The 12,474-nt window shown below is 34.0% G+C and overlaps 1 protein-coding gene across 1 annotated transcript in view; it reads right to left on the bottom strand.

Annotated features, from left to right (window-relative positions):
* tn (tripartite motif containing protein thin) overlaps positions 1-11,469 on the bottom strand; it is a 72,633-nt gene extending 61,164 nt beyond the window's left edge. Inside the window, exon 1 of the mRNA XM_018538604.1 lies at positions 11,382-11,469. The gene's annotated coding sequence lies outside the window, so the exon portion shown is untranslated. The remainder of the gene's footprint in view (positions 1-11,381) is intronic.
* Positions 11,470-12,474: the final 1,005 nt, after the last annotated feature.

Genomic DNA, 12,474 nt, shown 5'->3' with positions numbered 1-12,474 from the left:
ATGCGCGCCGATATATATATATATATATATATATATATATATATATTTCGATTAAATTTGTAGTTAGCGACTTTTCGAGGTGCTCTCTCGACCTCGATTCGTAGAGAACACCCGCGAAAGCGCGTGCTTGATGGTAATTAGATATTAAACTACAACAGAGTCTCCAGCATGATCCCCGTGGCGTAACAAATCTTCATCTCTCTCTATAAATGGATAAAAAATAAAACCATGGATTTCTCTACCGCCGTTGAAAGCAAATCTCGTGAAAACCCGTCGTTAATTCGCTGAGAATATTTTCTCTAGAGTTATCAATCAGATAATGCAATAATTATTGATAACTTTTTAAGTATCATTACGATCGGTAATCGTTACGTCCAACCTTTGAAATATCATAATATCGTGGCGATATTATATGACTTCCTTCTTTCTTCAAAACTGTAAGCAATATTGCGCAATACCTCTTCTGTTTCTCTTTAATGTCTTTTTTGTACTCTATATCTTTCGAGGTTTCAAGCGGAAAGCGTTCGCGAAAGGAAAGACGTGAAGTATTTTCGACGAGCTTGAAACGAGATACGTGGACGCGCCGTAATTATATCTGATCGATGAAGACGTAATCGAGCCGGCCAGTATTGCTAATCATAATTAACACCTCGGCATAGTCCTATCGCTTCTCTTCGAGACGGTGTGGATACGATGGAAGTTTCCGGTTGCGCTATCGATTTCCGCGGCTTTACGGTATATCTCCCTGTATTCAGCACCTTCGTTTTATACTTTAATCTTTTATACGTGTTAAATTCGCATAAAAGGATTTAACGTCTGACCGACTAGCTCTCGACTTTTGTGCGAAAGATGACAGAGCCAAGTGTATCATTTTCGGATCATTTAATACTTAAGAGTGGACACGCGTTCTGTCTTTCTACTATATGGTACAAAGTTATAACGGCCGAAGTTTTCTTTGTTTATTCCTGAAAGCTCAGGCTTTATTTCGTTGGAGACGAAGATAGATAGAAGCATTTAGAAATACATGTGTGCAGGCGCGTGTATGTGTGCGTGCTTATATCGTTATTGCGAGAGATTTGATAATGAACGTGGAGTATATCGATTATAAGGTTCAAACCACTCTGGCAATATATCGTTGTTGCGAACAACAGATAGCTTACAATAAATAGTAAATTAAAGCATGGGCTCTCCAATTGCTTCAAGTGCCAATGTTTTTCGGTAAATACAATTACGCTGTAATTATTTCTAGATTGAAAAAGTAGAAAAAAATCTACCATATGATGCTATCTTTATAGGCGATTACGACGTTCGCCAACAGTTGTCGTGGATTTAAAAAATAATTATGGCGTCATAAATATCGAGAAGATTATAAAGTTTATAAATTGTCGTCTTGTACAAATGTTACAAGGTATATTTTGCTATAAAAGAAAATTGTAGAACAAAAGTAGAACAATCTGATATATCGTCAACTGCCGACCACACCTTATACCCTTTTAGGGCGCACTTATGTGAACGATTGATTTCTGTCCACTTCCCGTTAAGTCACGGACAAGTAGTAAAGCTCTAATGGCCGGCATTATCATTAATGTGAGATCTCGAACAGTGTTAAACCTCTTACGATGAAATTTACATAATGCATAAGCAGGCTACGTAAGAGAGTACTTCGGGACAGTTCGGCGTAAAGTCGCAATTTTCTTGCATGACCGCCATTACACGTATCTAATTGAACAACACTCTTATGCAAAGGCATTCTCAAAATTTGCATACAATAACGACCCTATTATTTTTCATTGCGGAACGCTCTTAGAGGTGAACTTACAATCTCATGATTTTCCGTAAAACTCACAACAAAATGAGATAAGGTAAGAAAAATCGTTAGGTCAAATCGTTTACTTAACTCTAGAATGCTATCGATACATAAGTTTTACGTACCGTTGAACTATGTCTATATCTTCAGTGATTATTAGGAGAGATGTCCAATCAGTGCTAAAAACTACAACAAACCAAAACCAACTTTTAAAAATTCTATCTGTTACAAAGACCTCTCGATGGTCAAAATTATAACAAAGAGCGTCCAATTTTTAAGCAGTTTTATATTATTATTTTATGTTATTCTATATTTTATTTCAGTATATATATTATAAGATATATATACACAGTTGAATCCACTCCATATTATTGTATTTCAAGATTGAATTTGATAATGTGCTTATATTCTTTCTTTCCTTTTCCATTTAATAGTTATAGGATATTTGTGTTTATATAAAAGTTTAGCTTATAAATATTTTGTTATTAAAAGTGTATATTACATTAATTAAAAGTAATCTATTTCTATGTACATAAAATTTACGTATTGATAGTAATACTATAACTCAACAGTGATACCCTCCCATCCTATAGGGTTAAATAACTGTCGCAACGCAAATCATCTGGCGATAATTGTACAAATATTTATGTGTAAACATTTATCGTACAAATGTTAGATAATCATATGATGATTTTCTCTATTCAATTCAATAACTTCCATTTACGTTACAGAACAACAATTTCAACAAGAAGATTATAAAGCTTGAATTTTGATCGTCGATGGATGTAGAAAAGACATGCTCGTCTAACGGCAAGGTTTTATTATCCGCCCATACACTTTTATGAAACTGTCGTGCAAACAGAAGACGGCAAAGTTGCTTTGAAAGAATAACGGGAGAAATAAAATGCGCGATGCGACAAGCGAGGCGAGATCTCGTTTTCGTATAGTGTGAATAGTCTCTTTACCATTTGCATGGGAAAGCTGAGAGAAGAACGAACGGCAGTGCGGATCTTACTGTTCAGATCAGGCGCCTCTGAGAGGTAGAGGTACGGAGAAGATTAGAGAGAAATATCCTGGCGCGGGAAGCGCAGGTACGACACTTTATATGCTAGGTGCGATAGCATCGCGGTTGTGTCGCAGCATTTTTATTTGCAAAAAGAATTGTATTATCGGAAACATCGATTCCATCCAACGCCATGCACTTGAAGAGTCTGTGATGGATACAGCGATGATATAACGTCTCGTTAGTTCGTAATGAGAGAAACAGAAATGAAAATAGGGAAATTTAACGAGAAACTCCTCGAGCGGTTGCGCCAAGTCGCCGTGTAGTCATGTATTAATCTATTATCCACGTGAGGATATTCCATTGTAATCCCTTTATTCCATTATTATCCCCTTATTCCTATTGCTTTGTTTCAATTTGCAAACATGTCACTTTTGTCACGAGACCGCGCGTTATTCTATGTATTGTTAGGCGTAAAGCCAAAGCCCAGCTTAAATGACGGCCCTTTGCCCGGCAATTAATGCAATTATGCTTCCGGACAATTTGAATTTCTGTAATAATGGTATATTGCAGAAACTGTAATAAGATTGCCCTTTGCTGTTGCGCCATTCTCTGGAAGAATATCATACTAACATCACGAATATTGCATTCGCAGATTAGATCATTTCATCAACATGCATAGAACTTCTGCCTTATAAAAAAACTCTTTCTTCGTAAGAAATACTTTAACGCTAAATTGAAATTTTTTAAAGGTTTAAAGATTTTGTAAAATAATTTAAAAATTGTAAAATATTAAACTTTAATCTATTTGATTCAAATACCATTTGCATAACATTTTATTTCACCATAGAATGAATTCACGATTCGAGTCAAGAAGCATCAATCTGTCGACGACATCGTAAAAAAAAGAAATATCGCGAATTTTACTTGTGTGTGTATGCAGGTTTTCCCGCGTAAAAAATACATTTGGGAGGCTCGTATATTTCGTAAATGTCGTTTGTGGCTCGTGGCAGTAAAAGACACTCGGAACATTTCTTTAATTAAGAGATATATAAATAAGAGAGAGAAACTAACTTTTTAGCTTTATTCTCTTCCATTTATATCAAATAAATATACTGATTTTTCATTATTTTTAGTAAACTAGATTGTACAATATCTTGCTTCTGTTTTTCCTCAAATATTTATTGCATTCTTACGTATAAAAATGTGTACATCGTATACATGCACTCGGAGAAACACTTAACTTAAATTAGTTACAAACGATATAGCTTTCACCGATTGATTTATCTTAAAGATTTATTTTTAGCGTTAGTTTTTGTATATACGCTTAAGTGATTTTATCGGAAGTCCGGAAAACGGTCATTAAAAGCTGAAACTCTCGACTGTTTTGCTGATATACGTAAAGAATTAAGCCGCGGATTTTACTTTGCCTCGTCCGCCACTTCACATCAATCATATTCTAATATTTCAGATACCTATCTATCTAATATTGTAAAAATCCTATTAACTGCGTGGACGGAACAAACGCATCGACCATCTGTCATAATTCAACGATAGTTCGCTATTACAATTCATCCGTACATGCAGACGATTCAATCATGGACAAAGGCGACAAAGTGATCCATAACGATTCGTCAGAGGGCACATACTCGTAACAGCATTAGAGAACAATTATCAGGAGGACCATAAATGGCTTGTTACTGTAGTTTAATCCGTGAGTTGATCGCATTGCGAAAATCGCTGTTAACCTTAGAACACTATTATAGATATTAAGTGATACGCAAAGCTATAATATTGATACGAGTATCGCTATTGATACGTAAATTGATATGTAAACTTTGCGTACAAGGAAATAGGCCACTCCATATTAATGTAATGTACCATCATGTTAATGTAATGTAAGTTTTTTAAATATATTTCATGCTTTTAACAAAATATATATAATCTAAATTTATGACACGAATTCATTATTAACGACTTCATTATTAACTAAAAAAAGAAAGAAAGTATATAAGCACACAAAATTTTTATCTTGAAATAATATGTAATCCAATTGTGTGTGTGTGAGTTTTTATGATATTTAAATAAAATATATAATAACACAAAATTGTTTAAAAATTAAAAATGACTTATTCTTTATTATAATACTGATTACCAAGGAATCCAAACTGATGTATAAAAACACATGATATTTTTGAAAATCTATTTCTGTTCTAGCTTTTAGCGTGGTAGATCTCCTAATAATCATTGAAGATATGGTATAGCTTAACGCTCAATAACCTCACTCATGTATACATAAAATTTATGTATCGATAATATACTAGGGTTAATCACGTTAAAGTGAAATATTTATGAAAATTCACATTTTTCTTATCATCAGATTATTAAAAGTATAACAGGGAATCGGAGAGTTAAAGAATGTGTATTTAGTATTTATAATACTTATATAATAAAAATGACAATTTGTACAATAGTTAAAAATATTTTGAAACTTAAAAAATAAAAAAGTAGAATCTTTTCACAAAAACGATCGTGCGAGAGTTGAAAGCCAATATCCAGTTTAATTCGAAAATCAGCTGCTGGTATTACGCGGTTAAGCTCTCTTGCTGGATTCTAAAACAAAGTTCGAAGAACCTGTTTTCAGAAATCGATATCGGGATATGCTCACGCCACAAACTTATATCCTTACCTCCTCAGTCTTTGAGCCATCTCGTTTGCATGGAAAGTTGATAAGCAACGACAGCATGTAGAAGGCATGTGAATGAGAAGCATCATCATTTGCGTCTTTAACCCTTTTCAGATACTTCGAAAGCGCGTTTATACCCAGTAGGTATGCTACTGCTCAAAAGTTTCAGTTATTTTCTTCATTTACAAAAAATTAATATAAAAATAAAATATAAATATAGAGAGTTTGTACGTATTATATTTTTTAATTTATTATTACATATTTTCACATTAAAATTATTTTTTTAATTTCTACTTCTTTAATTCCTTTGGATACTAGAAGCCAAGCTCTTAGCATTCTGTAGATAATAAAGAAGTTCGACAAATGTTTTAAATTTTAATCAAACATTTATATTTAGTCTAGCGTTTATTTTCTGCGAGAGAGAACATATATTGTTTTCATTCTCTTATTGTTAATTATAATATATAAATATTTATGAGTTTCTAGCGCAAAATTGAAATTGATATTTCTTTCAACCGAGAGATATACATAATATTTATTTAAGAATTACTTTCATTTATAATTATTTTTCGGCAGTTGCGATTTGAATACGTTCGTGACCGAAAATATAAGACTATATCATATTATAATTTCATATTTTTTGTAAGTAAAAAATAAAATTATTAGCAAAAACGTAAGAAACGTTAACTTTTGAATGTTTGTGTGTGTATAAAATATAAATCAAGTAATTGATTTGTTTTTTACACACACATAACTGCTCAATATAATAAATGTATTAATATATATTTATTAATATATAAACACCATTGTATGACGATTTTTATTGAAAATCGCCATACAAGATTATGTTTACATCTCAATAAAATTGTTTTTTTTAGTATTATACAGTATTAATTATTTAATTTATGTATTTAAGATTATATTTCAGAGTGGAATTATGATTAATAGAGAGAGAGAGAGAGAGAGAGAGAGAGAAAAGTAATATTTTTCAACATAACATTAAAGTATCTTTATGGCAGCGGAAGAATAGCAGCGCTATTCAATTTTTTCCTTGAAGCCAAAGACGCAGTAGGTACACTATTGTATAAATTTCCATTTGGTTCGTTTGAGTCCTGTCTGAAACATTCTGGTCCGGATTTCACGTTGTGCGATGAACTTATCATTCTGACATTATGCGGTCGCGATGACAACGATGAAATATCAAGTAAGAGACTGCGTATAAAAGTCCCGGGCGCAAACCGGACGAATCTCGGCGGAGTACAGTGGATTATACCGCGCCGAAAATGCGACCGTGGTTTCCGCAACCACGCCACTGCGGTTCATAGTTCATAATAAATTCCAGCACATTTCGGCTGCTACTGTTACCTACTTATACTTAACCGTTACATACGTTCGTACCATAGAATTATATTCTCCGGTCGGATATGGTGCAACTGTGCAGTGCGAGACTGTAAAATTATAACGCTGGCTGGCGTTTCTAATTTCGTTGAACGCGCTAACGTTTCGCGCAAAACGCTCCAGGTCACTTGAACGGTAATGCATGTGGATGCGTGAATCGTATGGGAAAGGTCAGAGCGTGATATTGTAATACTGCAACGTAATATTACCTGTATTATAATACATAACGGTAATATCGCAATATTGTAAAGAATTTGATATAATACGTTTTAACATTGCAGCTGTTTACGTCAACGTTATGATTTATTGTTGCGTATTTCGACGAATGAAATGTCATTAGTATCTCTTGCATGAATTATTGCGATAAATGATAAAATTCTGCATTTTCGGATTTACGCTCGTTAATGGTGCGGTGTTTGTTATCGAGAATTTTTAGCAAAATCGAGATGTGTACGAACAGTTGTTATCCTTCATTGTACTACATTTACTACGTGTCCAGCTGCACTTTGTAACTCGTTAGTCCGCAATGCGCCCTTTCAACTCTCTACCATTTTTACTACACGAACCTTCGACGTTCTAACGCGTACGACGACACGATTAGAAAAGAGAAAATGAAGGAGAGGAAAAAAAAGGGAAAAAAAGGAACGGAGAAACTTTAAAAAAAGACGAAACGTCCCTACAGCTTATCCACGTGTCGCTTGGCAGTGAAGTGATCTAATTTTGGGAAAGACTGGTCGATTTGAACATTGCTTGATTTCACCGTCTTGTTACACGGTCAATCGTCTTCGTACATCCCGAATGTGCATCTCGAATACACAATGCTCGGCTTGGTCGGAAAGATACGCGACGCGAACGAGCAAAATTCATCGGTATACGTGCGCAGTAAATGTAATGCGCTAAATATAACAATACACATATACTTCGACATAGCATTGCCTCAGTGCCGACACGACAAAATATTTAACTTTATCAATTACGATCAAACAAACTCAATATTAAATATACATATATAATACAAGTAGATCAGAAGAAAAAGAAATACAACCTCTTAAAATTCATCGTTGAAGCTTTTATTCCAATAACTATGTTATAAACTTCATAATATGCTCTATAAGTTTTGACATAAAGAAAATAAGAACTATTTCCATACGGGAAATGATAAAGTATAAAACTCGAAGGAAGTCTAGCGATATTCTCTGAATGAATTCAATTATCCGAGTGATCGAGTCAAGCAACGAATAGAAAAACGAAGTTTTTCGAAATGTCGATATCATTTTAACACGTAAACAACTTGAAATATTTTTTTGCGTTGAAACAAAAGTTACTTGTCGTATTAGTTATACACTGATTTTAAATAAAACAAAATTACATACATACAACATTAAGGCATTTCTAGCTTGTTAATTAATTCTGAGGCAGAAAATCATTATGTATTTTTCAATTCCTCTGAGGGTATAGCAAGGCACAGTTTTAATTGCGGACATTTTATAATGACACCCCAGGGACATGAATGGAACTCGCTTTTATAGACGAGTTCATCGTGCAATGTAAATAACGCTCCTGAATAATCCCGCATGGGATCAATGAATCATCGGATTTATATAAATTTCGCACCCACATTATTTTGGTTGTATTATTATAATCCTTAGCATCCACAGAGCATATTTAAAGCTCGTTACTTACGTCATGACTGTTACAAGGATATAGGCACACAAATATAGTGAGAAAAATCTTTCATCCTTCGTTGAAAAATTAAATATTATAATGTTAATATAGTTCGAATTATTATGTTAAGAATTTAAAAGAGTAATTTAAATTAATAATAAACAATTGTCAAATGTTAAAATGTAATCTTTCATTTTCAACAAACATTTTTTAAAAGTTATTTTATATTTTTATTATTTTATATTTTTAATAACATTGCTATTAAAATTATTCTATGTTTTTGAGGTCAATCTATATGTTTATTTTATAAATTTATTTATATAAAATGCACGATGTATTTATTCATATAAAAGTATAAAGGCCAAAGTTTTTAATGAATACAGATAATAATATTGTATAATAAACTAATATGTAACACGAAAATCAGTGACAACGTTTATTTGATATAAAAAGCGGTTGATGAATTCACTTCGGACAAAGAAGAATGGGACTCATTTGTGGCGAACGGTTCTCGATCTCAAAATCAGAAGAAAAATGGATTTCTTGTACGTACCACAGAAAATGGACATAAATGTAGATCCACCTGTACAAATGAAGACCCATTTTTCACTTGGCAGTTCTGTGATTTTGCCAATGACTTTTTACGATAACTCGACCGCAGTCTGCGATAACTAACTACAATGCGATATCAGGCGTTACATACCGCGCTACTCTAAAACCGATAAATCATACCTTGTACCCATTTTTGTAAAATATCGACCCAACTTATAGCTGTCTCGAACGCTTTATCTGCGAAACATTTATAGGACCGACGTAGAGTATTGACGTGACTAATTTTTCGACATGCTTTCGTATCGCAATAAACTTCTTATGGCATAACATTCCTATATATCAAAAAAGATATTACAGATAAAAGAAGATACAGTTCAAAAATTAAATTGAAATAACAAATTTATTTATATAAAAGACATAAATATCTTTTATACAAATAAATTTTTTTAAAAATATTTTTTAAAATACATAGAAGATATAAACATTTTTAATAAATTTTTTATATTAATTTAATTTTAGTTTTTCTTTTTTAACATATACATAGAAACACGTTATGGCACAAGAAGTTTATTACGAAAGTATGTCGAGAAAATGTATCTCGTTATTTTGATAAATTTATGTTTCGTTTTTACAATAAAAATTTTTATTTTACTTTTATAAAAAATTTACTTTCTGTAAATTAACTTATTTACCTTACAATTTACGGTGTACAATTTCGTGATTAATATTTCATTTTTGCCTTATGACAGTAAAGGTTTCATAATTATCACGTACGCAATGCAATGCAATATTAATGGGATGTTTTCATTATATTTTAATGTAAGCCCCGACAAAAGGCTTTTTCCCGAGGCATTTAATCATTCCGTCATCGTGTCACAGATTTTTACTTAACAAATCGAAACGTACTATCATCTTTCCGCTAATCAATAAATATAATTATTCCACGTCAGTTTTACGACATAAAAATTTTCCGGTGGAAACAAAGCTGTGGATCAAGACGTAGAAACGAAGAGAGAAAAAGACTACGGGAAACAGCAATCCTCCAGCAATGAGCTATAGATGATAAGCCGCTGTGCGACGAAGATTGATTAGTATATTCATTTGTTCGCTGACTTTTTCTTATTAACTCACACCAGTGGATGATAATGTGATTATTACTCCCGGGAAATTTTGGTACTTTTAATGAGCAGGTAGATTTGACAGAGAGATTATCCGACACGTACTAAAAGTTCACTAACAAGATCATTATAAAACTCGTTAATACCCCCGTGCTACTACAGTAATTATTTTTACAACATCAGGGATTAGTTGGAACCATTATTCAAAGTTCGCGCTAATAGGTCACCGAGAAAACTTCATTACTAATTTATCATATGCTAAATCGGTAATAAATGAATAAATCATTATTGCAATTGTTGTAATGTAGTATATGTGCTGTATAACAATCGCGCTGTAATAAAATACCCATCTTCAAAATAATAGCAAGTATAATGAACTTGTCAGAATTAAATACTATCATTACTCAACGTTAATATTACGTCGGAAATATAAAGTAATTCGAACTTTCTCGTCAAAAATTAATAAAATAAAATGCCTGAAAGATTATCTTCAATTAAAGTAATAATCGTTTGAATCTACTATTTTCAGTCATTTTTCTGGCAAAAGTTGGATGAATGCAAGGAGATAAAAGTTCAGTCACAGTAGGCTGGTGATATTGCGGGTGTTTTTCGAACAATGCTACTTTCAAATGTGGTGCAATTGTTGGTTGTAGACTTGTGCAGTTTCTGACGTGTTTTATCGCTCAGAACGATTAAAGATCATTTTACAGTCTGACAACGCTTGACCTCATATCGCTTCGTGCACTGTGGAAATCCTGATGGATTTGCAGTGGAAAGTTCTCTTGCATCCAGCATACTCAGACCATCGGACCATCACTTATTTCGTTCAATGCAGCACGGCCTAAATGGAAAGCGTTTCTGAAATGCAGTCGAAATCAAAGAGTTGGATCGATAACTTCTTTGTCGTCAAAAAGATGAGGTCTTTTATCGTCGCGGAATTCAACTTTTGCCAGAAAAACGGCAAAAAGTAATAGATTCAAACAGCAATTATTTTAATTAAAGCTAAGCATTTTATTTTAACTTTTCTGACAAAAAGTCCGGATTATTTCCTCTCCGACTTCACTAATACTGCTAAATAAAGTACTCGAAATATGGGCAGATTTTTAAAAAACAAAATCACACAATTCACGCATTTGTTATCGAAGCTCTTACTTGATTTGGCGACCGCCTTTCGGCGGTCTTCTTCGGTTGGGGGCCCTCCCTAGTGGTCCCCGAGTTGTTTTTTCTGGTCACCGAAATCCAGCGCTGTAACAGCTAGAAACCAGAGATCCGCTGTCGTTAAATTACAGCTGCAACACGCGACGCGACGCGACATGACTATGTGCGAGGACGACGCGAAGAAATTTTGGAAAATCGAGGATTTTCGTCGCCCACGTAAATCGTCATCGCGCGTGTCATGTACATATGATGTATGAGTGTGTCGTGTAAATTTAAACGCACTGTCATGCGGGGGAAGCGATCGACGTAGATATTCGACGACACGGCTAGCGTCCGGTGAAAGTAAACCGATCGTATTTTGGCCGCGTTACAGGACGACTGTCATGTAGAGCTCTACATGATTAGTGGACGAAACATTGCCAGCATCGAAGTGAGAAAAAAATAATCATATAGTGAACATACAACGCGCTCTGACGACGTTGCGCGATGGTTCTAATTAACGTAATGGCGCCCCGAGGTGTTGAGACTCCGCAAATGTCACGAGAGAAAGAGAGAGAGAGAGAGAGAGAACGAGAGAAACATGCTTGTAATTTACGTTCCGCTTGCTCATATTCCAATGTTACATGCGTTGCGGTGATAACTAGCGGTGGTAAAATTTTTTTCAACAATTCGATTAAAAAAGTGATTTCGGTCTCGAATGACGATAAACAGAGCGCGGCGCGGGGATATCACAGTGAAAGCGGTCAACGTTGAATCAGACACACTGATCCCGCACATACACGAGCGTACCGCTTTGTGTCCGGCGCGATTGGCTATGAAGCCAATTTTTAAATAAACGCACAGCCCGTATTTTTGCGCCGTAGCTTTTCGTAGTTCGTAATGAAAGCGGCGTCATTCGTTGAATTCCGCGAAACGGTGCGACATTCATTCGGAAATATTCATATCATATTGTTTGTCAAATTATCTCTCCCGGTTCAGCCGCTCGATTTTTCAGACGGGGGCAATCATCAAATTCACGATTTTTATATTGGCCGTTGTAAAGCAGCGAAGCATAAAATTGCATTTATTTAAATTTTACTTAAATTGT

The sequence above is a fragment of the Cyphomyrmex costatus genome, unplaced genomic scaffold (genome assembly GCF_001594065.2).
Source record: "Cyphomyrmex costatus isolate MS0001 unplaced genomic scaffold, Ccosl1.0 scaffold193, whole genome shotgun sequence".
Taxonomy (NCBI): domain Eukaryota; kingdom Metazoa; phylum Arthropoda; class Insecta; order Hymenoptera; family Formicidae; genus Cyphomyrmex; species Cyphomyrmex costatus.
Note: the sequence above shows the minus strand (reverse complement) of the source record. Positions and strands in the feature narration are given on the sequence as shown.